The sequence below is a fragment of the Falco biarmicus genome, chromosome Z (assembly GCF_023638135.1).
Source record: "Falco biarmicus isolate bFalBia1 chromosome Z, bFalBia1.pri, whole genome shotgun sequence".
NCBI lineage: Eukaryota > Metazoa > Chordata > Aves > Falconiformes > Falconidae > Falco > Falco biarmicus.
In genome coordinates, this window is record NC_079311.1 from 22,601,467 (window position 1) to 22,626,024 (window position 24,558).

Genomic DNA, 24,558 nt, shown 5'->3' on the forward strand with positions numbered 1-24,558 from the left:
AGTCCACTGGCACTGCCTGGTGGGTATGCAGAGAAACTGTTTTACAGGATAGAAAGAAAGAAGGACGAAGAAGTTTTAGTTCATGCTTCTGTATCAAACAATGTTCAAATATACCTGACAAATGTGTCTCTAAAAATGACCTGAAAGACAGCCAGCGATGGAAAATCCATACTATCCCCCAAGTAAAGTATTCCAGTGTTTCACTGTCCTTAGCATTGTAAAGGTATGTTGCTGATTTCTAGCTTGACTTTCCTTCCTTCTTGCCATCTGAGCTCATCAGCACTCTCCTCTACACAGAAGGGAGAAAAATTCATTCCCCTCCTTTCATCAAGCAGATTTGTAATTATATAAATAATTAATTCTCTGTGCTTTCCTAACCTTTTCCTTAAGATAAACATTTACAGGCACTTGAACTTTTTCTCACAGGTCACATTTGCTAGTTCTTCTCTGGATCTCAGTTTATCTATGACTCTCCTTAAGCACCCAAAACCAGATGTTTCTCTGGTTAAGGGTTCAGATGTGCTACTTGAGAAGCCCATTCATGTTTCTCTTGGTATGAGTTAATACCCAACACTTCCTTTCTTGGTATGAGTTAATACCCAACACTTCCTTTAGGGCGCCTACCCTGTACTTGTGGAGTTCCTATGTTAATGTGTTAGATTGTCCTCTCTTGAGTGTCATCTTATTTTTGTTCCTGACCACCTTCATAAACTTTTTCACCTACAGTTAATCACCTCCAAATGTGAATGAGAAGAATTTTTCATTTTCATTAAAATCTGAACAGTCTTAGACCCCTTAAGGAAGCACAATATATATACATCCCCATTTCAACAGTGAATTTGTGGTAACAGATTCTATATATATTGCTACTTACTATGGCAATATTTTCAGTCAAGATGGTGTTTTTATAGCATCCCTTTTAGGCCACCCCATTAACCAGTGTCAAAAGCTGGTGGTATGTACTGTATCTTCCCTATCCAAACTGCTCATCACTTTGCTGTAATTTTTTTTCAACTTCTTGTGTTCTCAATAAACCCAGGTTACTTACTACTCTTTCCCCTGTTATTTCTCAAATGCTCAGAATTCTGGGAACAGAAGTAGCTTGTTGGTCTGTACTTCCTGGATCTCTTCTCTCCTCTCCCTGTTTCTACGTAAAAATTAACATTAGGCACTACTTTTTGCCATTTTCTAGCACTCCTGTTCCACAGTTGTCCTTCACCATTTCCCAAAGGCAACTTCCAGCCATTCTGGAATTGCTTCAGCCAGGTCACTAAGCACAGTATTATGAAGTTTATCAGACCAGACAATTTGAAAACAACTAATTTATATAAGTGCTCTCTAATCTGTTATTTCTGCAGTTCAGATTGAACCTTTTGTCATTGGTATTAACTGTGTTAACCATCTGCTCCTGACTGACCGTTTTGTGAAGACTAAATGCAACAAGGCCTGGATATCATTTGATGGTTTTCAGCTTGGGAAAGGAAATGGTTTCCTTTTTCCTTCAGCTTCCTTTTACTAATAATAGACTTAAGGAACTCACTATTAACTTATTTTCAAATGGTTTTTATTTACCCTTGATACTTCCTGCTATTTAACCTCATTTTGTGCCTTGACTTTCGGATTTTGTTACTACATATTCACATTATACTTCTCTTCCATCAGACTATCACCTAAATAACCAAGTTTACATTTTGTGTTCAGTCCTTTCGTGAAGTCAGTAAAGCTGCCTTGACTTGGCCTTATTTGCTATACCTATCTGTCCTGTGGCAGCTTTCTGTAGCTTCTTTTTCATCAGGCTTTCCACCAATCTGACCTCAAACAACAATGCTGAGAGTTCATTGAAATGTGCTTTCTGGAAGTTCATGATCTTTATTTTGCTTTCTCTCTTCTTCTCTTCCCAAGGATCATAAAATCTTATTTCAATTTCACTCACTCTCAGTTCATAGCCTCAGGCAGTTCTAGATTTGATTGCCCTCTCTCTCTGCTTGCTGCCTCCACCTTCTTTAGCAAAAGAAAGCTTTCATCTGTCAATTCCTGTATTTTGCTGGAAAGCCTGGGTCTTCACTTGAATTTGTTAAGATCTTCCATTGAACGTGAAGTTTTTCACTTCATGCTTTCTACATTTTGATCTGGGTTTGTTATCTGATTAAATATTTTTGTGTAAACAGACCAAAAACAATGATGTATATTTCTAACATGTAAGCCTGCATGTTTTATTATAGACTTTGAACAAGTCTAACTGCATATGTACTGAAAACCTCAGGGCAGGCATATTGTGTTTTTCGTGTTCAAGATCACACTTTACTTTTTTTTTTCCCCCCTGAACAAGCTATACACTTGTATATTAGCATTCCAGTAATGAGTAATTCCACAAAACCTGTTATACTAGTTGAATGATGCTCCTGATTGTGTATTGAGATTTACAACTTCTCCTGTTTATATTCCACATTGTTTCACTTATGTGCTGAACATGCAAGATGTTATTTTTATTAGCTTTTATGAGTGAACTAACTCAGTTTTGTTGTCTTGTGTAGAAGACTGTTTATGATCGTCCATGGTTTCTTCTCATATCCTGCTTCTTGATCTTCACTGAGGTGATAAGTGCAGCAGTGCTTCCTCCCACTTTTTGAATAAATTCATTCTTGCCCAGTAGCCCATGAAACATCATTGCAAGACATTTTATACTTACCTTTGAAAAATGCCAGTGTAGTAAACACTACTCAAACATCTGAGTTCCAATTATGTGGGGTTTGTGGGGTGGATTTTTGTTTGCTTCATTTTTTAAACAAGGCAGAACTGAGAGGAATACCTGTACTTACCTTTCAAGTGAACATAAGTGAACATTGAACCTTATTTCTCTATTCAGTTATAAGAAGGTGCTCCAGAAGCTCATTTCTGTTCTGCTAAAATCAGTAAAATCTGACACTAATCTTCCTCTTTGATTGCATTATTCCATAGTTGCCTATGTCAAGACTTCTTAACCCTTCTTTGAAGCATCTGGTTACTGAGTTTGTTGGATACAGAGTACTAGACTAGCTAGGACCCTGACATAGCAATTTACATGATTCTTTCCCAAGTGATCCTCTTCAGCCTTTTTCATCCGTTTTTCACTAGGGCCCCAGCTGCTGCTCCTAACACTGGATCCCAGGCAAATTGCTTATGATACCTTCATCATTTTTTAGACAGGATGAAGAAGTCAAACAGGGAGCAGAAGACTACCATTCTTTTGATATGCAGCCAACAAGGAAACCCCACTGCATCAGACTGGCAACCACGCAGCAGCACAGCAGACAGCACTCCTCACACCTGACGGCTACGCAGATCCCAGTGGCAGGAGACAGGAGGGGGAGATGATAGGTTCACCATTAAACCGTAGCAGATGAAGAAACCAGGATACTCGCATGAAAAGCAGTTGAGACTGCAGCAAACACAGAAGAAAACATCAAGTACTGCATATGTTTAAAAAGGCACATACAGTATTTCAAGGTGTTGCAGAGTCTTTAAAGCACAGGAGAGATGTCAATATCTGCATTACTGGGGTGATCAAAGTATTTGATGAAGATGACAAGGATGACAATGAAGAATAACAAGAAGCAGACTGCTTCAGAGAACACTGGGTACCATGAAGTTTCCATACACTAATTCAAATTATTAAATCTCAACTCCTCTGACAGTTCTAGGGAAGTACACAAGAACTGTTTACTATTAACATCACCATATCTACACATTTAACTAAACCCCAAACATATCAATGCTTTCTGTAACAACTGAACATAAGTCATCCTTTAGTGTGTCCCTTTCTAGCTTACCTAGTCTAAAGAAAACTAAACTTGTAGACCAGTAGAATACAAGTAGACTCTTGAATGCCGCCTGTTTTTCTGAATTCCTCTTTTAACCTGATTCACACATTGTGCTAGGCCAAAAAGCACCTGGACAATAGGGGGTCAGTAGCTGACAAGTTCTAAAACCAACAGGTTTGCTTTTTCTCATAAAAGTTTTAAAGCCATTTCATTCTCAAGAGCAAGCAGTAACAGATGTTACAGATGATAGGAAAAGAGGCCTTTGTCCGAGAAAGCACAGGAATAGCTCTGTGACAAAATCCAGTTCATATGTGTACCATCAAAAATAGACGATTGAGTTTTAAGAGAGTGTTTTCAGAAGTCTGATGGGCTGTTTTATGTATTTCTCTTTGTGCTTTATTCCTTCTCCCCAGCCCAAGATACTACTCCTAGAAGGCCTGTGAAAGAAAAGAAAGAAAAAATCTCTTTTGCTTTTTAAAGACACTGACTATCTTGTTCCATTCCTATGTCTTATTAATTGCATTGCTAAGTGGTTTCTCTATTAAAAGAATCAGGATCATGTTCAACTTACAGGAGTAGCAATGGCCAGTCTGCATGAAAAAAATCCATGGTGAAGCACACAAAGTATAAACAGGAAGCATCTCCTGTAATGAACTTGGTGGCAATTAATATCAGGTTCAACTCCCTGTGCTGACATGTGAGGTTCGCCTAGATCTCACACAATCAACATATGGAACAAAATTGATCTTACCTATTTTCAACACATACAGAACATCAGGCTTCACAACATAAGCTGACTGCATGGTCTTGAACTTCACATGCAGTAATTATCAGATTAATTAACAGATGTAATGGGCAGTGGCATGTACCCTAAAAGGCAGGTGAGAAGTAAATAAACTTAGCCAGGCGGACCTGCTCTGGACACCCAGGCTGAGAATGACTACAGACCCCACCAGTTCATAACCAGTTCATAACACAAGAGTACCACGCGGGAGTTTCCCCAGTTCCAGCTGGACTGTTAGTACAGAGCAATTTGCTCTGAAAAGGAAAAGTAAATTCCCCATATATTACAGATCACTGCATCAGCTCTTTTTTTGTTGTTGTTGCAATACAGGGGGCTTCCTGATTGAGAATGGATTTCACTAACATTATACAATGAATGTTAATCATAGCTTTTCCATCATCTTTGTGCAAGTAAAATAAATTAGCTCAAGTAACTGTTTAGAGCTTAAAATGATTCCTGGTGAAATTATTAATTCTTTTTATTAAAAATTTCGTGGCATTCAAAAATCAGTTTATGACCAAGATGTGTGCTTTCCAAGAGAAATCATTTTGTGAGATCTATTTTTATGAGAAGTCTTTTATTAATTATAGCCAAAGATACTTCAAAACATGCTTACCTTTTTTTTAAAAAAAAACATGGTATGATTGACCTCCATTTAGTTCAAACTGAGCAAAGTAGATCTCGGTAAGAAAATTGTCAGTAGGTAGTACTTTATCAGTAGAAAAAAGTACATACTATGACATAGCCTAGGGGATTAGGGAGTGGAATTTTTCCACCACTTCAGGTTTCAAATCTGTATCATGGAGTCTTTCAGGAAGGCAAAAATATTTCTCTTTGTTTTTACTCTCTCACTTTGTATTTTTCTTCCAGGAAAAAATAAAAAAATTAAATAAACCAAGGGTTGCAACTTCCTTTAAAAAGAAGGGGGGCCGGGGCCGGGGGGTGGGGGAGGGGGAGGGGCAGGGTGCTTTGTGATAGTCATCCTACTGTGGATTGCCAGTTAAGATTTTTCTTTTACATAAATATTAATTGAAATATCTACAGGAGATTTTGTAAAATCCACTTGAAGTCTGATATCCATATCTTTAAAAGGAAGAAAACTTGTGGGAGTCTGAAAGTGCAGTTTTATTTTCACCCATTAGACAATAATGCTATAATTTACCTTGTCAGCCCAAATCTGCTTTACTAGATGCAGTCTTCACACATTGCCCTTCTTGTTCTGTCAAAATTACCAGTGTGAAATTAGAAGGGAAACTGATATCACTGCAACAATAGTTTGACATCTTATTGTACAGTGGTCTGGATAAGTGACTCAGCCTGAATGAGCAACATGATCGTAATGAAATATCTTGCATTACAGTTTGCACACATATATTGCCTATCAGGCTCCAATATATAAACAAGCCATTTTACAATAAGATGGTAAATTACTGTTATAGTGACATTTTGCTTTCTAAAGAACCTCATCACAAAGAGTGTAACAGAAAGGGAATAACAACCAAGTCACAGTTCTGAAGATTTGTAATTGCAGCAGTATATATATGCTCAAGCCCTCATTCTGGGCACAGTTGTAAGCTGCATCAGGCTTCCTAGTATCTTAGTCCTGCTTCTTTAAGCTGAATGATGGCAGGCACTGTCAATCAATTTATTAACCCTTAAGATGTATAGCCAGACGTGGCAGAGAACAGGTTCCCTCTGTGACAGAAGGATACAGTGGAAAGGATGCTGTTGCTTCCAGGCAAGCAGAAACCAGCAGTGGCATGGCTAAGCTGACTAGCACCTGGCAGAGGACAGACAGTCCCATCAGCATCCATCTCAAAAGCCATACTTGAGAAGCACAAAGCAGGAAAACCACTGAGAATCGACTGTACTGCTACTGCAGTGACTCTGGAAAATCTGCTTCTTAACCATGTCTTATGGTTTCACCTGAATTATAAAGATTATGTCCAAAGGTACAGACAAATCCATCACTGGTGGCACCCCAAGCTCTCAGTGAGGGACCACTGGAAATGTATCTGGTAATCAGCCTTTGCCGTCTTCCTGACTTCCAACAGAAGGAGAAGGAGAAAGACAGTAAAAAGCAATGATACTTAAAAAGAAAGTAATTTCTAAGTGTGGCTTTAGGCCCAAATTCTTCCTTTCCAACTAAGTGCTTAACGAAGTCACTAAATCATCCCAGCCTTCCTCTGGAGTCAATATAGGAAAACAGTGGGCACGATTAGCTGCTAGATTAACGAGGTACCCAAAGGCAACAAGTCACCTGCCGTCAGCACCTCAGGAACGAAGGAACTGACTGGGCCAAAACCACTTACTTACTTCAAGAAAGTAACACACTCTATTCAGTTTATTAACTTGTGATCTACACAATGATGAATTTAAGCATTTTCTTAAAGACTTTCTTCAACTGTTACTGGAAATAGCTAAAAAGGCATGAAACAATTTACTGATATTACGACTATTTCAGCTAAATCTATGGGATGGACATGGACTAAGGTTACTCGAAAGACAAAGGAACGTTTTGTGCATTTGCAGGCACTGTTCAGCTAAGTGTGCCGCTATTATATTGTGTTTCACACTATGAAAACCTTGAATTTTACATTTGCTTCTCTGATGAGACTGCCTTTGGTTTGGCTATAACATGTCCTCTCCTGCTTCAATAAAATAAATTTCCACTCAGAGCTTTTAAATTACACTTCAATTATTAAAAATTTAAAAGTAAGGTATCTGACCATAATTTTAACAGAAGGTTCCATATTAGGTATACATTAAGTGGAATACATGAGTACTCCTTTGGAGTCATGTGTGTTTGTCACACATAATACATAAAACAAGTAGATTAGAATAGCACTGAACTCAAAGCAGCATTCAGTGCAGAATGTGTCCTGACACTATTATTTCTATTCAGATAAATCTTTGGGGGAAAATTCTGTGTAAACAGAATTACATTAGAAAGCTATTTCAAGGGAAAGAAACAAAACCTTTTAAAACTCTGAAAAGCCACAAGAGATAGTCAGCTGACACCTTAAAATTAGGAAAGCCTCTAATTTCAGAGCCTTGGTAATCATTCATATAGAAATCATTTTCTTAACTAGTTGCTTTCTGGGAACTGTGATCAGCAGAATTCTTGCATACGGTTAGTGTAACCTTGGAAATGTCTCTGGGTGTTAATTATTATAAAGAGCAACTGCAAAAACGACAAAGACGTGTGAACACGTATTTCTTTAAGAAGGGTGTCCTTAATCTTTTTACTTGAGCTGAATTTCATATGAACTTCCTTCCACATTTTCTTTGCACTTGACAAAGAAGAAAATTATCCTTTCTGACCTCCACTGTAGGTACTTAAAAAGGAGATAAAAGAGTTTTGCCAACATGGCTACTCACTCTCCCGACCAAACCGTACCACTTCCTTACACAGGTCTTGCTACGCCCGTTAGAGGAAGCACAGTGGTTAGTCTCATGCAACATTGCCATCTGGTGAAGAAGCGTTTTCATTACACTATGAGCACACCAGACAATGCTTTACAAAAACAAAACTAGTGAAGTTGGCTGCTTTACTCACCCATGACCGACCACCTTTGAGTACTCAGCAGGCAAGATATGGGATTACAGGAAAACAGGCAGTGTCCCCTTAAAAAGTAATATATTTATGCAGATCTAGTTTGTATCATCCACTACAAAGAAACTGTGTTCTGTGACCAAAAATGTGTTCACACTGTCAGAGGCTCTGGCTGCACCTCATACATTATATGTACAAGCAGATGTAATCAGAGCAGTGGAATAAGTTGCACAGGTTTAAAGCAAACAACCATAACTTGCACTGGTGTTTTAGCAATGGAGAAGAAAAGAGGAAAGCATGATCAAAAGAACTAGAGATGCAATTTAAAAAGAAATAATTGTTGCTATTGCACTAGATAAATTGCTAGACACCAGAGGAGCAAGTAATCACTTGCTTTTTTTTAACCCAAAAATAATCTGTGTTGGTAAACTTCATAACCTGACGTTATTAGGCCGCTGTACAGAAAAATAAGAAGGTGACATTAATTTCCCCCCCTAATGAGAAGTAACTATAATTGAGTGCCAATGATCCACAGCAATAACTTGTCAAGTCTGCAACTACTCGTTACCTACATGAAACAAAATACATAAAAGTGATAACAAATATACAGAGTATACACATACAGTACAAAGCTCATTTTAAAAATTAGAAAAATGTGAGTAGTGCTACATTGTTAAAAAAACACACACAAACAAAACAAAACAAAACAAAACAAAAAAGCAAAACAAACCCAAAGCACTGGAGTTTTTCTTCAATCTGTTAAGGAGATAAGGCTCATGTCTGACAGTGTCTGAGTAATAGTGGACCAGTTTTGGCCAATTCTGTTGGAAAGCCGGAGTTCAGGAATAATCAAGTTCCTGTGAGTGAAAATGTTCTGAAGGAAAGTTATGCCTTTCCTATCATTATAAGTTTTATTTCTGGACAAACAACCAGCTGGGGTACCAACAGGGACCAACTGTAAGCATCACCCTACACACTGAAAAGGGCAGGTGTGAATGCAGTGCAGAGAGAGAAGAGTTGCAGTCAGAAGAGTAAGCTTAGGAGATAAATCCTGGCGCTACTTCCAGCCTCAGATCAGCTGGTCACAGATGTTAAGAAAGAACAACATTTTATTAAATCCTAGATAAGCAGCAAGAGTCAGGCCTAGAGAAATGGATCAGCTGAAGTCACGGAACCTTCTAATTGTTGAAATGGAGAGCTTCTTTTATGCTCTGGTGCAAAGACACTATTTACACCAGAAGTTCTTAATGTTCCCTGGCTGTGTCTGCAAACCTCGCTGCTTCAGCTTCTTACTGAGCGAAGTTACAGTCTATTCTCTGTCAAGAGAAAAAACTTTGTCAACTTCTTTGTCAAGAAGTCAAAACCAATTCTCAAAACTTGGTGCTTAAGATGTACCTTTTAACTCCTCAAATGTCAAAGCAATTAAAAAAAAAAAAAGGTACTTGTGTACTTACAAAGGGTATCTTTATTCATTGTATATACTTCAAAGCACATGAAAATGTATACACTTAAAAGCAAGTGTAGAGCCTGCCATGTGCCCTTGTGATGTAAGGATATCACAAGCAGTTCTTAGAAGCTTGATCTCTTAAGTAAAAACCATGGGGAATTTAAGTCAAGCCATGGGTAATAACATCGTAAGAACATGAGATGCTCTTGTTGCATCAGCATCTTACTGCTTTTAGAATTATAACAGCACATCGCAATAGTAGCTCGAATAAATTAGAGATAGGCAGCCCAAAGCTAATGCTGAGAATGAGCACATGTTGCAGCGGGCCAAATTTACCTGGATCACAGAGTACTACAGGCAGCCTAGGCATCAAAACTTGAAAAAAAATATTTAGAAAGGGAAGTTCCTCAAAAGCTTTGTCTCCAGTCTGTGGGATGAAATATGGGCCACATCAAGGTACCACAGCAGCTTGCCTGTGAGCTCTAGAGTGATTTTGGATATTGCTAAACCTGGAGGGAAGTCTTTCTGCTGCTGCTTTACCTTTGACAACTACAGCAATATTAGGATGCTTTCCCCCTCATCTCCAGGCCCAGGAAAAAGTGAGAATATTCAGGTTTGCTCTTTTTACTGCAGAGGAAGATCTTTGTTGATCCAGCCACATTTTGATTCTCTATCTACAGTAGCTTTTGTGTATGCCCTGCCACTGCTATTTCTGCTGGAAGCTCAGTCAATACCAGAAGCTTACGGTCACTAATGGTAGTAAATTAACCTCAGACGGAGACATTTCTGCTCTTTGCTGAGCAGAAGCTGAATAGGAAAACAAGTCACCAGGGGTATAATTTTCGATTCATTTGTACATACAATTATTCAGTTTGTTTAGGCAGGTATGTGTTCTGAACAATTTGCAGACTTAATCAAAAAGCTCATTTGGGGAAGAGTATACTTTTTTGTTTCTGATGTTCGGAAGCAGTGTTACACTGGGACTGACATAGGCACATGCCAGGCACAGCACTTCTACCTTTGCCTTCTCATCTTTGCATTCTCAGCTTAAAACCAAGAAGGGAAGGCTGTTGACAATGGAAAAAAATCCAAAACGGTGTGCTGTATGGAAAACAATAAGAAGGAACTTTATTTTTTTGAAAGATAGTGAAAGTAAGGCTCTCAAGATATTCTCTGATCAAAAAGTCCCTTTAAGAGCCAACAAATCCCTTGTACAGATCCCAGGGGAAGTCATGCTCAAGGTCACTAAAGTCCTCTGAAAATAAATTTTGAATGGGAGAGACTGATGACATCAAATAGCAAAGTGTAGAGCAACAATAAACAAAAGTCTTAATTGCCTGATCATGTATAGTTGGGGGGGGGGGGGGGGGGGGGAGTGGGGTGGTTGATGTAATATAAATGTGTTATAGAGGAGAACAAGCAGGTCTCTGTACCTGCCAATGCTCCTTGTGCTAACAGAGGCCCTTCCCAAAGGGATGAAGACACATCTGTTATGTCAATGTTGCCCTTTAATTCTTAACCACAGATTTACTTTCCACAAGTCACAGATCTATGAAACATAGTAGAAGATGCTACACACTCTCCTGCCACTGTCAGATAGAAGAATGGAAAAGCAGCAAGGCAGCCATTTGAATGATTCTGTAAGACCTCAGTTTCTTAATTCCTCTCATGATTTTACAAGCTGCTGCTGACTCAGTTCAAGCATTTTGACATGGCTTTAAAAAAAGAGATGACCATTAAGGAACAAATGCTCAAATACACAATAATGCAAAAATGAGCCTTTTAAAAATGGCAGATCCACCTCACTGAGTGCAAGAGCCACCTTCAACTCACACTGCCAGGAACGCAAGCAAGCATTTAAAGGGGAACCTAATTATGAAAACTGACTGGCACTAGGAGTCGTTGGTCTTTTGGTGCAGGGAGAAATTAATCTAGCACAGAAGACTTGGAAGCTGTATAACGTAAAGGGCACTCTGCAAACTGGTCACTAGGTGCAGACTAAATTCTGCATTACGCATTCATAGAGGGCTCTGCCAGCATTAAATCAGAGAAACAGTCAAATATGGGAAGCCTTTGAGCCCACAGACTAGTTGACTTTTGCAGACCTTGCATAGCACAATTTAACCTGTGTTTTACCCACATTAAAAGAAGGGAGCTGTTGCTTTGAGGGTGAGTTAAATACATCCTTATCCTATGTGCAGGATTTTACATGGTCGAAATATGAGTCAACAGTGAATATTATTTCTCCAAGATTCATCTTCAACCAGCAGAGACGTTCACATGTACAGTACAATGGGGATATTTTAATTCCTTTCCATATTTATCTGTATGCATTTGAAAGTCCATGACATTAATTAAAGAAAAGGAAGTGAAAAGGCATACTTGCATATGTGCATATAGAATAAAAGCAAAAGCAACATAAAAATAAAGATGACTTGGATTCAAGTCAAATAACCTGCAAGACAGTCACATCACAAGGAAATGGTGTGGTAAGCCAGACACCCAGAAGAGACAAAAACACAGGGAGACACAAAAGCAGCTTTCTGTCAGGGTGTATTTTAAATTACTTGAAAATTGTAACTTATCTCAAAGAAAAATCTGAGAAAGACATGTACCATATGGTCTTTATACAGTCTTTATATACCATCTATTTAGAATACAGCTTTAGAAAGTTTTGCAATCTCTGGACAGGAATATCATCTTCCCATGGCTGTAAGGAAGGCACATCAGTACAGAATACCACTTCTAAACTTTAAAAAAACCTTGAATAATTGCCACCCACATGCATAGAAATTTATTATTTTAACCTAACATTATATCTGTACCAAACCACTACAACAAAAGGTAGGGTGTCGACAAAAATGTTTGCAGTCAAAGCACACGTGATGAGTTTCATCAGAGATACAGAACAAAAGCTCGTGCAGCAAGTCAGTTTAAAACTAGGGGAAAAAGCTCAGCACTATTTCATTGAAGATTTTTTTTCTCTGAAAGACATTAAATTCCATGATCATGTGTCTTTTCATTGCTAGAAGCAGATGCTGCAAAGCACTGTTGAGAAGTCGGCAACTATTATTGTCCCACAGACTAAAGCTGCAGTTGCTAGTCCTCTGCGGTAAAGAAGCCAGACATGAAAACAGTGACAGAACACTGTATCTGAAGCTTTAACTACAGCCCATGTCCCTACCAAACTCATTCCTAAAGAACAGTGACATTTTAAAAAAATAATCTAACTCACACTCTCAAATATGTATGTGCATAACACCCAACAATCCCAGAGACATCTCTGTTGTACCAGCACTGTAAAAATGCAACACATGGGGCCTTTCCTAACTGGATTTTTTATTATTATTATTATTTTATGGAATTGATGTAAATCCAATTTCAATCAGCAATTAACAGAAAATAAGGAAAAAAATACAAGTCTTTATAGTCATTAATTTAATTTATTAGCTATTGTGACCTCAAAAAAACCCAAGCCATTGAATTTCATCCTGTATTACCATCCTCAAGCTTTTTGGGTCACCTTTGTTAAAAGATGACATTCTGTCTTTGAGTTGTATGACGAAGAATTTAACAGTCTTAAGGAAATAATTTCAGTGCTTAGTTCCAATGCATTTAAATGCGTGCCTTTTTATTTCTAGATACAACTTTATTGCCAGTCAGTTTTTCACATTCTGCTTTTGTCTTCTTTGTCCAAATGGTGCTGATTTTACCTCTCAATGACCAGGTTGCCAGTCCAAGTCCTCTAGTAGTATAAAGCCTATCCTACACAGTGTCCTATAAGACAGGCAAATCCCAGGTAGCAGCACTTGCCCTGGTCAATGGCACAGTATGACTAGCAAGTATATGTTAGCTCAGGTGCAAAAGCAATACACCTATAGCTATGCACTATGTTAAACTGATCATAGAGGTATATCAACAGTAATTCCCATTTTGGTGATGGCCCAAACACTACCAGCTTCAGCAGAGGCATACATGTGGAAAGGGGATCTGTGCTACATTACACTGAGACAGGCATACCATTTAAGAAGTTCCCTGCCTTTAACTAGGTGACAAGAGCTGTTCATCAAACTGCTAAACAACCCAAATCTTTGGTCCAAAAAATTTAATTCACTATGACTTCATTTTGATTTCAGAACACACCCACATACAAACCTCAAGCAGAGCCAACTGCGCATGTTTAATGCTGTAGCACAGGATCTAGTTTAGGTTCTCTTTCCATAGCGGGCGGAGGAAGAGCTGTTTAGAAGCCTTTTTATTCCCTTGAAATCCCAAGCACAGCACTGCTTTGTTACTAGGTACAGTAAAAGTGACCTCTGTCAAACGGACAAATTCCCCCTGCAAACACAGTTCTTACCATCCATTCTCCCATTTAGGGATGTATTCCTGAAATGTTAACCAGCACCTGTTCCAAAAGATCAGAAGCCTTGATCAATTTTTCAATGCTTTCTAATCAAATACGTTTTCACAATGGGCAGGCAGGGAACAGACAGTGTGAAAAGGTTTTTAAATACATTCTGAAAGAAAAATTTGCAGATCAATGACAGTGGACAGAAGTTGAAGTTTAAAAGACTTTTGATCACATCCCCTACAGCTTTTATAGAAATTAACTCAACGTATTAAATTTAAATTTAGATAGCCTGGAGAACAGAGGCATATAAATTTGAGAGCTTGGTTCCACCCATCAAGATGGTAAGAGCTCATCTGCAAAATTAAAAAAGTAGTCTGTGGATAACTGGCTAGCTGGAAAGGGTCACATAGACATAGTCCAGCTGGCTGGACAAAAATGCACATCGCTCTCAGCTTATCTGAAGTAAAGCAAAAATACACTATCCTTGGCTGTTCTTGTTACGCAATAACGGGAAGATCGCGGTGGGAAAAGAATGTTGCAGGTGGGAACAGATAACTACAGAAGAGAAACTAGGGGCGGGCTTGGTATTTAGGCAACTAACCAATAATGAGCTTAACTTTTGTCATATGTATGAGCTAATTATTACAAGGCATAAAAGGTGACTGTAAGGGACAATAAACGAAGCCTGCTGATCACTCATATTGAGTGACTGTGTCTTCCCTCCGTCGCGACAGCAGTCTTGCATGTCATGTTCTGGGGTGCTCACAACCATAGGCTACATATTTAGGTCTGACCAAGCTGAGACTGTGAGAGATCCAAAAGAGGCAAAGGAGGGCAAGGAAGAGAACAGCTCTGTGCTACTATCCTGCTCATCAAATCCCGATCACTCAGGAGGCCTCCACCGGTTTCAAACTATCACTAGAACCAGCTTTCACAGTGCACTTGCTAGGAACGATGTGGTGACACAAAAACAGTGTATTGCTGCCCGAGCTCTGAGGGTGGGCACCCACATTCAGGCAGATGCTGTACGGAGTACTAGGCTGCAGTTCCTCAGGCATGTGTCAGCCCATGCCCCAACCAGCAAGCAAGTCACTTGTCTCCGGTACAGCTGTGTGGCAGCAGAAGCAGCACTACCATTGGATTATTCTATTTTCCTCATTCATCTGCTTAATAATGCTTTCTTCAGAGGCTTTGCTTCTCCTCCATCAGGACTAACTCAGATTCCACTTTAGGGAAGTTTTCAGGCCACTTAGTAATTCTTAGCACATGAGGGTTTGACTCTGGCCCTGGATTCAGATGCTTGTACATATTTTGCCCCAGAAACACAGTATAGTAATTCTGCAAGTCAATTGTTAATGAACCCTTATATTACAGCCCTAACCACTGAATTAATGTATTAGTCAAGAACCTCAACTTTTCATTTTATTTTTAAATTTATGAAGAATACATATCCAGCCCTCATGGTGGGGTGAAAAAAATATATGTGAAAATTGAAGGGAGGGGGGGAGAAAAAATGTCATGACTCCAGAAGGCTCACATATCAGAAAAGAACAGCAGATGATCATTAAAGCCATTTAAGAATTTAAGATTAAGTAACTGGGAGTGCAGTTTTAACAGCTTCAAATTGACATAATGACTCCCAAGTTAGAAAAACTAAATAATAGTTTTTGAAATTATTGTATAAACATATCTGTTTGATATATAAACTATATAATGCCATATACTTCAAATGTTGTGGGGGTTTTTTGCCTTGGAAGGGTCTTTTGAGACCAAGTGTAAGGTGGGAGACCAGGTGGCTCTTGTCTTCAGAGTATGGACAGCCCTGGAGTACAGCTTGGGACAGGTAAAGTTGTGAGATGAAGGGAAAAGGCAACAGAGAAAGACCATTAATCTTTTCTTGTAAATGTCATTCCAACTTCTGAGTCATAAAAACTGGGGGTAAGTAGTGAAATTATGATTATCTAGAATTTGAGAAGGAAACAAAATTCGTAACTATGAAATATGAAGTGCTGTCTAGTTATTTCAACACTTAGTTATGATAAGGCTACATAAAGCTGCAGAATGCATTTGGAATAGAAATATATACACTGATAGCTGCATGGGATACACTGTATTTGTTTATTCATGAAGTTTACTCTCTCTACTTGTCATGAGCAAAGCTTGACAAAATGAGTTTCCTAAGAGACAGTTTTCTGGGGCAATTTTGACAGTTCCCATTTGAGTTTTCTTCAAACCCTTCAGAGAAACATCAGTTAAAAAAAGCATATTGCAGCCAGAGAGCTCATTCTTAAAATCTTGAAACCTTTTTCTAAAGTCAGCTGCCTGCATTTCCTTGTAGCCTATTTTCATAGCTTTTCCTTAGCAATATCTATATACCTACCCTGTGCTAGGCTAAACCAGAAGGAAAAGAAGAAACATGAATAGAGCTGAATGGCAGAAGAACATTTAGGAGCAGCTTGCTCTGGGATGTTGCCAGGAATGGGAGAAAAGAAACTGGAGTGCTAGCATATTAGACAGCTTAGTCACATTCTTTAAGCATAAAAGTGTTCAAAGCAACAGAAAGTTCAATGAAGTTGAGATACGAGGTGCTGCTTTGTGAAGGGCTCATTTCATTCTCTTTTCCAATCCACAAACTCTTTAATCAATCCTACATCAGACCAAAACCAGCTGAGTTACCTGCCTAGTTATATAAAGACTTTCCTGAGCTATTAGAATACCATAATAAATGTTTTCTTTGGACTATGAAGAAAAAAAGCTGCCTATCATTGATTTGTTTTCCTCAGGGCATAGCTACTGGAGAACCTAATTGAATATCATCCTCCTTTTCTTTTTTGCAGCTCACTTAAAACTTCAATAATCCCAAGTCTAATGCAAACAAAACACCCTTACAAGTATGTGATTCTAAATATAAGAATTTCCTCGACATACTTGAATCTAATGCAGGTCAACTTTACACTCCCAAAAACATTCATTAAAAGCATCAGTATATTTTCTTCAGAAATACTCAAGGAGACATGGAGGAATATACTTTGCTCGTGCACATGTAGGTGAGTGACTTCAGTCTTTATTTTTTGGTCTCTACTACCTAGTGTGAACCCTTCTCGCATTCCCTTCCCCCCACCCCCCCCACCCCCATAAACAACTTCTCGGTAGCTGTTCTTTTGAATGGCTTATGAAATTGTGTAAAATTAAAACCTAGGGCACAACACAGATAATTTGCTTGATCTGCTTATTAACATTCCCTCGTTCCTACTTCAAAATTCAGGATAAGTTAAAACAACATATGCTGTAATACTAGGACTATATTTTAGATCATTTTAAAGCAAAGAAGAGCTAGCTCTCTTTCAACACCTCTGTGACAGCTAGGCCCTGCTGACAATTTTAAGATCAGCAACTTGATACCTAAAAGTGAGCTGAGCTGTTCATATGAGCCTAAAATAATCCACTTCAGCTATTAGACCACTGCCCTTTAGGTTAAAACATTCAACACCATTTGAAAGCTCTACATCTCTACTAATTATCTGCTTCATGTAATTTTATTGTTTTCCTCCTGTATTTTTATTTTTCAGCTTAATTAAATGCCCAGGCACATATTAAAACAGTTTTTAAAATACTCCCTTTCAGAATCACAGAATGCAAACATTTGCAGCAGAGCTCTGAACATGCTCCCCACATCTTCATCGAAACAGAAAGGTGGACAACAGTGGCTGCATGTAGCTCAACAGGGACTTCTTTGATTTATTTAACCATTTCACTTGACCTGCATTTACACTGTTTTTGTCATCTCTGTGTTGTCTAATAGAGGAGTCTGCTGCCAGAGGAATACCAGGCAGTTTGTTGGAAAGAGACAAGAGCCAGGTCATCTGCATCCCTCCCCATACAGGGATTTCTGAGGCAAACCAGGGTTGGATTGCACAGGTCCCCCAGACCTTGCCAAGCACACGTGGCCACCAATAGCAAGGACTGAAGCTTGCTGGTAGCAGTATTTAGACAGCTAAAGAGCCAAATCTCTTATAGCATAGCTTTGGAAACAGACAGGTGTAGGTTTGCCAGGCAGCAGTCCTCACTTCAGTACCAAGTGATAAAATGCATATGTCCCTGGCAGGCTGACACAGCCACAGTACAAGACCTGCACAGCCCTCTGCCAGGCCAGGGCCAGGACTGCTCCTGCTCGCTGAGGTCATGCTACAACATCAGCTCAGGTCTGCTCCTCCTCTCCCGGTTTTCAGTCAGGTGCATTTGCTGTTAACCTGTAAAAGTGCACTGAAAAATACCTCATGCTTAACAGACCCTCCAAGCCCATGCAAAACCATACCGCTGCCATTGCTCAGTGAATCCCATCTCCAAACACATCAACTAAGTCCTCACACGGCGGTCAACGCACAGTAGTACCCAGTTTGGACCATGCTGTCATAGTCACGGTACTCAGCATGGCAACAAATTTCAGGTGCAGGATTCATGCGGACTACAGTGGAAGTGGGTCTGAGCACGCTTTTCCATCTGCCCTCGGGTGCTGGCTCCTCTGAATTCCTCATGTGCCTTTCTTCAGAACATGCGGTTTCTCTTTTGGTGACCGTGAATGGGCCAACGAAGAATTGCTTTTCCTACTTCTAGCCCATTTTCATGGTAGTCTGGAATCTTTTCAAACTGCAACACAAATGATTTTATTTTTTTTTCATAGGAATGACATTTTTCACTTGAATTGCATATTGTTCTCCTGTGGGCAGCTGTAACAAAGGGAAAAAAGAGAAAAGCCTTGGTTCCCAAGTTACTGAAACAAATAACACAGTGACTAATTCTTCTGCAGCAGAAGAAAAACCGGATCTTCCCTAAGGACACAATTATGTCCCAGAGCACTCTACCTGGCACTCTGTAAATGACTCTAGCTCATTCTTGTTTACTTCACATTAATCATGTAGTTACCCACTAAAGAGAAAGCAAAATCCTGATCATCTTGATAGTCCTTACCACCCAACAAAGCATCATAAGCTTTTCAATGACTGTTTAAGAACTCTATACAAACCAGAAAAGCTTCAGTGTACCTTTTCTTCAGAATAAACCATAGCCAATTTTCTGGCAGATGAAATATATTTAAGATATACTGGAGCTGTCTTGATACTGTTAAGCAAACCAGGACAGGATCAACAGGCTGCAGTGAGAACTCATCCCAGACAACATCAATAGGTGGCGAGTTAGGTGACCCATGCCCTTCTTCAAGGCAGAGGGGACCGAATTTCACATCCTTGCCAGCATGCTGCTGATGTTTAAGACTGTCTCCTGCTAAGAACATAGCAGAGAGAAAGTCATCATAACAAATTTATCTCCAGTCACAATTACTCAATGAATCTGAACACCATGAAATTGCATCTCGGGCTCAAGGTTCCTGCCCTCCTCAAGGGGTAGCTCATTGTGGAAATAATGTAAACCCTTACATTAAAAATACAGTGCAGCTTTACTGCTCATCTACACTGGCCCCTAAAAGCTTAGTGACAGAACTCAGACCCCAACCTAGAAATATAATCATCACACTCCTTTCCCAAACTGATAATGCAATGTTCTTTCAAATAGGCAGACCTGGAAAAAAAAAAAAAAAAAAAACAAACCGGTATAAAACTCTAGGAGGAAGAACCCAGAGCTTCCTCAAGAGCTGCGAATCTGGTTTACCCATTAAAATATAACCTATTTCCAGGAATGTCTTGATCAAGTTGTAAAGTTTAGTATGGACAAGATATCCACACCAAACCTGCACTTTTTTTTTTAACCTCTGATGGAGCCCAGAATAAAAACTGGCTAGGTTATATCTCACACTCTCACACTCCACGGCTAGAATTCAGAAAAACAGTATTTTAAATAATTTTCTACACTCAGATTCCCCTAAAACCACTAAGCAGCAACAACAAAAATGCTTATAACTCTGACATCAAATTAAGGATTTTATTTATTTAAAAAAAATTAAGGAAGTAGAAGAATGTTTTATGTTTAGTTTTAAGGCAAACATATTGTCCTTATTAAACATCTGACAGACTTCAAGTGCAAGCAACACAATACTGGCAAGCTGTAATCCAGGGTATGCCTCAGTCACATGGTTAGTATCATGCACTGAGAATTTTTTGATGTTTATGGTTTGCTTTAAAGTTCAGAGCAAAGACCTTTCTTGCGGAGGACAGACACTTACATTGTTAGGTTTTCTTGACTTTGTTCAGAACTTCATTACAAGTGCTGCAGGATGAGTTATGGCTCTCATTTAGGGGGAAAAAAAAAACCAAAAAACCCACTAAAATGCATGCTCACCACTAAACTTGCTTTATATACTCCCTAAAAGGCAATTTCTCCAGAGTCAGTACATTCCGTCACACTCTTGTTCTTAGCCTGGAGGACTCTCAAAAACAGTAATATATGATGGCTTTTGCATAGATGTTTGAAAAAAAAAAGGATAACATTCAGTTTAGTACTCTTAGCAGACAGAATGTCATGAATGTTTCTTATAAAGATCTAAGAATGATCACTCATGATCATGATGATATGCTTAAAAACATACCATGGTAGGCTCTGCGCAGATAAAATAAAAAATAACAAACAAAAAAAAAATAACACAAAAAAACCTGTCTGAATGAAAAGGAGTCTATACAACATCTATTAACTCTTCTAATCCTCTTTCTTTTTGGTTGTGAAGCTTGTCACCAAAGCACAGCCTTTTTTTTTTAATGAATATCAGAAAGTTAGTCTGAAAGAAAAGCTAGTAAGACAATCATTAGTAATACTTTTGTTACAGGGAAATACATATTATTCCATCCAGTACTAGCAGCACAGACTAGTACATATTCTAGAGTGAAGAAAACTAGCTGAAGAAAGAACGTAGGGAAAAGCTCCTGCCAGACAACTCTCTTTCTCACACACACACACTTTTCCTCATTTAAAATTTATGAAGATGAAGTGCTGCTTTTGTTTCCTGTCTCCAAGATGAGCCCTAACACTCTTGCCAAAAGCAAGCTAACACAGTGTAATTGTTTTTCTTCTAAATTGCATATCCAACCTGCTTAGTTTTCAAAGAACATTGATAATGTTGCTTTGATACTCAACTGCCAAATGATAAAGTACAGAGCATATAGACAGATGGGCATGATGAGAATTTTTAATCTTTACATCTCTCAGCTTACAGAACATGCAAACCCAGAAGTGGAACACAGGAGAGAAGAAAAATTCTTTCTAAGAGCAAGGTTGTTCCTATTTTCATTAAGAATAACTCAGAAAAACAAATAGTGAAAGAAGCAATTCAGAACAAAGATCCCCTGAGGCTTTTTTAATCTGTTATATTCCATACAGGTAAAAGAGCTTTTTGAAAGGTTACAATATGAAACAGAATGGTCAGAAAGCACAAAGGCAGCTTTCTTTTTTAACAAAGACACAAGCCTTTCTTTTCAGAGAAAAGCAGCTTCACATTTTGATCTTCACAGAAGACACTTGTAAATGGCTGAAACCATAAATTAGTATCTAATGTTACCATCCTTTAACTTTCTCAAGTTAAGAGACATACCTGAACTATATACCTGCACTGGTCTATTTTCCCTCTTAGACATCCTATTTCATGTCATCTAAACAGACGTGTGACATGCAGCTTTGAGAAAACAGTGCCACATGGAAACGTATAAGGAAAGCCATGAACAGCCGAATTTGCAAGTGTATCCTTGAGGATGGTCAGCCAGTGCAGAAAGACATGCAGCTTTCACTACTGATCCATACACTTCATTCTGTTATCTGAAGCTAGAACAAAAAAGATTTGATAGTTTATCATGCTTTTTACAGTTAATGTAGTACCTTCCCAGGGAAAACCAGTGTTCTCTAATTACATTCTCTAAGCTTTACCTAGTCGGAGCCACTCGTGTATTGCCTTCCCTGTTGTGCATGTGAAGCACATGGCTTCAGCAGCTGCACCATTCCTTCTGGCTATCTGTAACCTTTTAGAAATACCTGGGTGCTGGTGGTTCAAGGAGAAGCAGGGCATCCTGTAACACCTCCTTTACAGGTGAGTAAACTTGTGTGACAAGAACACCGCACAAGGGAAAATGCAAGGAGAGTGTGTGGCAGGACAAGATGATAAGGTGGATCTCACCATGAATTACGGAGGGAAAGCAGAGATGGAGGGGTTTTTGCCAAGACATATGAAAGCAGATTTTTCTTCTGCCCTCTCCCAAGCTGTAAGAGCTACTGCCATTCTTTTGTTAAATGAAACCACAAACATCAGTTTCATATTTAATACATACCATTATCTATTATCTATTATTATAACATATTATTATTACGTCTTCTCAAAATCTGTCACAAGACATTAGTTGTCATGCTTTCTTGCTCACACAGACTTTCCATCTACTAATGCACACGTATACTTCTGGCTTAAAAGAGACAGAGGTCAAGAAAATAAGACCTCTTACATTTAACGAAAACTGTGCAGAGGGAAATTGACTCAGGGTGTAGACACTCAAATCTACACTTACCATCAGTTTACCACCTGAATACTGGCCAGTTGTGACTTGCCTTTGTCAGAAGTGGTACATTCATGGAATAGGAGCAACCACACATACTTTTCCCATGCAATACTCACGCACATAGTATTTTAAGTGACACTTTGACAAAGTACTTAATTTGGCTGCTCAGATACTTCCACTCTCATTACAGCATAATTCTCCAGATTGCCAGTAAATCAACCCTGGACATTTAACCAAACGTTTAAAATACATGCTTAACTTAGCAGTATTTATATCTTTAAATACTGGCCTTCTAGCTCTGACACACTGATTAGCAAGTGTTATCAAGCAAAGACTTGCTGTTTACAAATGACTGGGTACTTTTACTTATCAAGAGCCTTTAACTGTTACACAAGGCCTTGCAGAAAACCTTGAAACAAACCACAAAAGACACCTTCACTGTTTAATCTTTTCCCTTGTCAAAGGAGAAAGAGCAACGTGATTACAAAAATCAGTACGACGCACCAAACAATCTGCTTCAGAAGCCATCAGTGCACACAAAATGCATCTAGCTAGAGACATCCCACAGCCCATTAGCAGGAACGTAGATTGTGCATTTACTGAAACCTGTCTGACCCTGGGTGAAGACATGAAGGAGAAGGGCAGAGCAAGTCAGTGACAGCCATAGCCTGAACTTCACATGAGTGCTATTGATCTTATTGACTGGGTCACTGAAGTGCTGCTGTACATTAAGTAGGGACTTACAACTGAAAATTACATTAATTCAAATTGTTAAATCAATATTTAACAGTATAGTTAGTGGCAGTTGACCTCGGGTGCACCTTTAATAAAACAAAGGTGAACTAGAACAGCCAGAGTCATAGGCAACCCAGTAATGCGAATTAGCATGAAAGATGTATTTTAAAGGCCCCTGTAAGTGTAGATGTTCCCATATAAATATTCACATTCCTTGCAGCTACTTCATTTCTTGTAGAAAGATAAAGCTTCCTGCCACCACATTGTATTACACATGAAGAAAGGATAACGCATTTTCTCTTCACCTTGTGCAGTTTGTTCTAAATAGACACCTAGGTCACCACTGACATCAAATTGGAAGAAAAGAAAAACCCTAATATCTCACAGAGAGAATGAGGTTTCTTCCTCAGACCAGATATTTCATAGACATAAATTCAGTTCAGATTTTAAGTACCCTTAATCAAAGGGAGACTAAAAAACTGTAGAATTTTATCTTGACAGGCTTAAGAACTTTGATTATCCTAGGTCTTTGAACGGGTAAAGTTTTGAGGATACCATTTCTTCCCACAGGCTGAAGCCTAAACATCATGAAACACTTCATGTCATATTATCCACTACACTTATTTAAGACAATCATCTCTACCATTTCCATTTTTTGAGCAGGAAAAGGAGGAGATCAGGCCTTTTGAATCAGCTGTGAAAGGCCATAATCATCTGCCATTTTCTTGCCTAGTGATAGAGTTCCATGAGGTCCTTCTGCAATGTTTTACAAGCAGCATTCCTCCTTACCAGACTGAACATCTTCAATACAATGCAAGCAAAACATAATACAACTAAGCATACAGAGTGACAGCTCCTAAGCCGACTTTTTCTAGTCACAAAAGATTTTGTGATTAAACTAGATGTTTTTATGAAAATATCAGTCCAACACCCAGTTTCCTGACAAAGGATGCTTTCTGTGCTGGAAGTTTACAAGAATTCAAAAGAAAAAACAAAAATGAAGAAAAAAACCCACTATAGTATTCACCCACCAGGAAGTATTAAAACAAGACTATTTCTCCCAGTTCACGTAACTCCAGAACTACAAGTGTTATTGTGTGCCCTGTAACTCATACATAAATGTTCACTACTGGCCACTAACAGAAATATGACTTAGGGCCCAAAAATTTCACCCAGCATGGCCATTCTTCACTTCTCCTTTCTCTGAAGTAAGGAAAGCATGTTATTTCCAATTTTATGTGTGAAGTACAGATGACAGGTTATTTCCCCATCATATATCAAGGTAGTAACAGCACTAAGAATAGCATTTTTGATTCCCTGTCCAGTACCAGTGACCAAATAAACATTGCCTTCACCCTGTATCTGAAGGTGATAAAATACCTAACCAAACCCTAATGAAATT

General features: G+C 38.7%; 1 long non-coding RNA gene across 1 annotated transcript in view; it reads right to left on the minus strand.

Annotated features, from left to right (window-relative positions):
• Positions 1-17,102: 17,102 nt before the first annotated feature.
• Positions 17,103-24,558, minus strand: part of LOC130142232 (uncharacterized) — a 66,640-nt gene continuing 59,184 nt past the window's right edge. The window contains exon 5 of the long non-coding RNA XR_008819335.1: positions 17,103-18,585. This is a non-coding gene — a long non-coding RNA (uncharacterized LOC130142232). The remainder of the gene's footprint in view (positions 18,586-24,558) is intronic.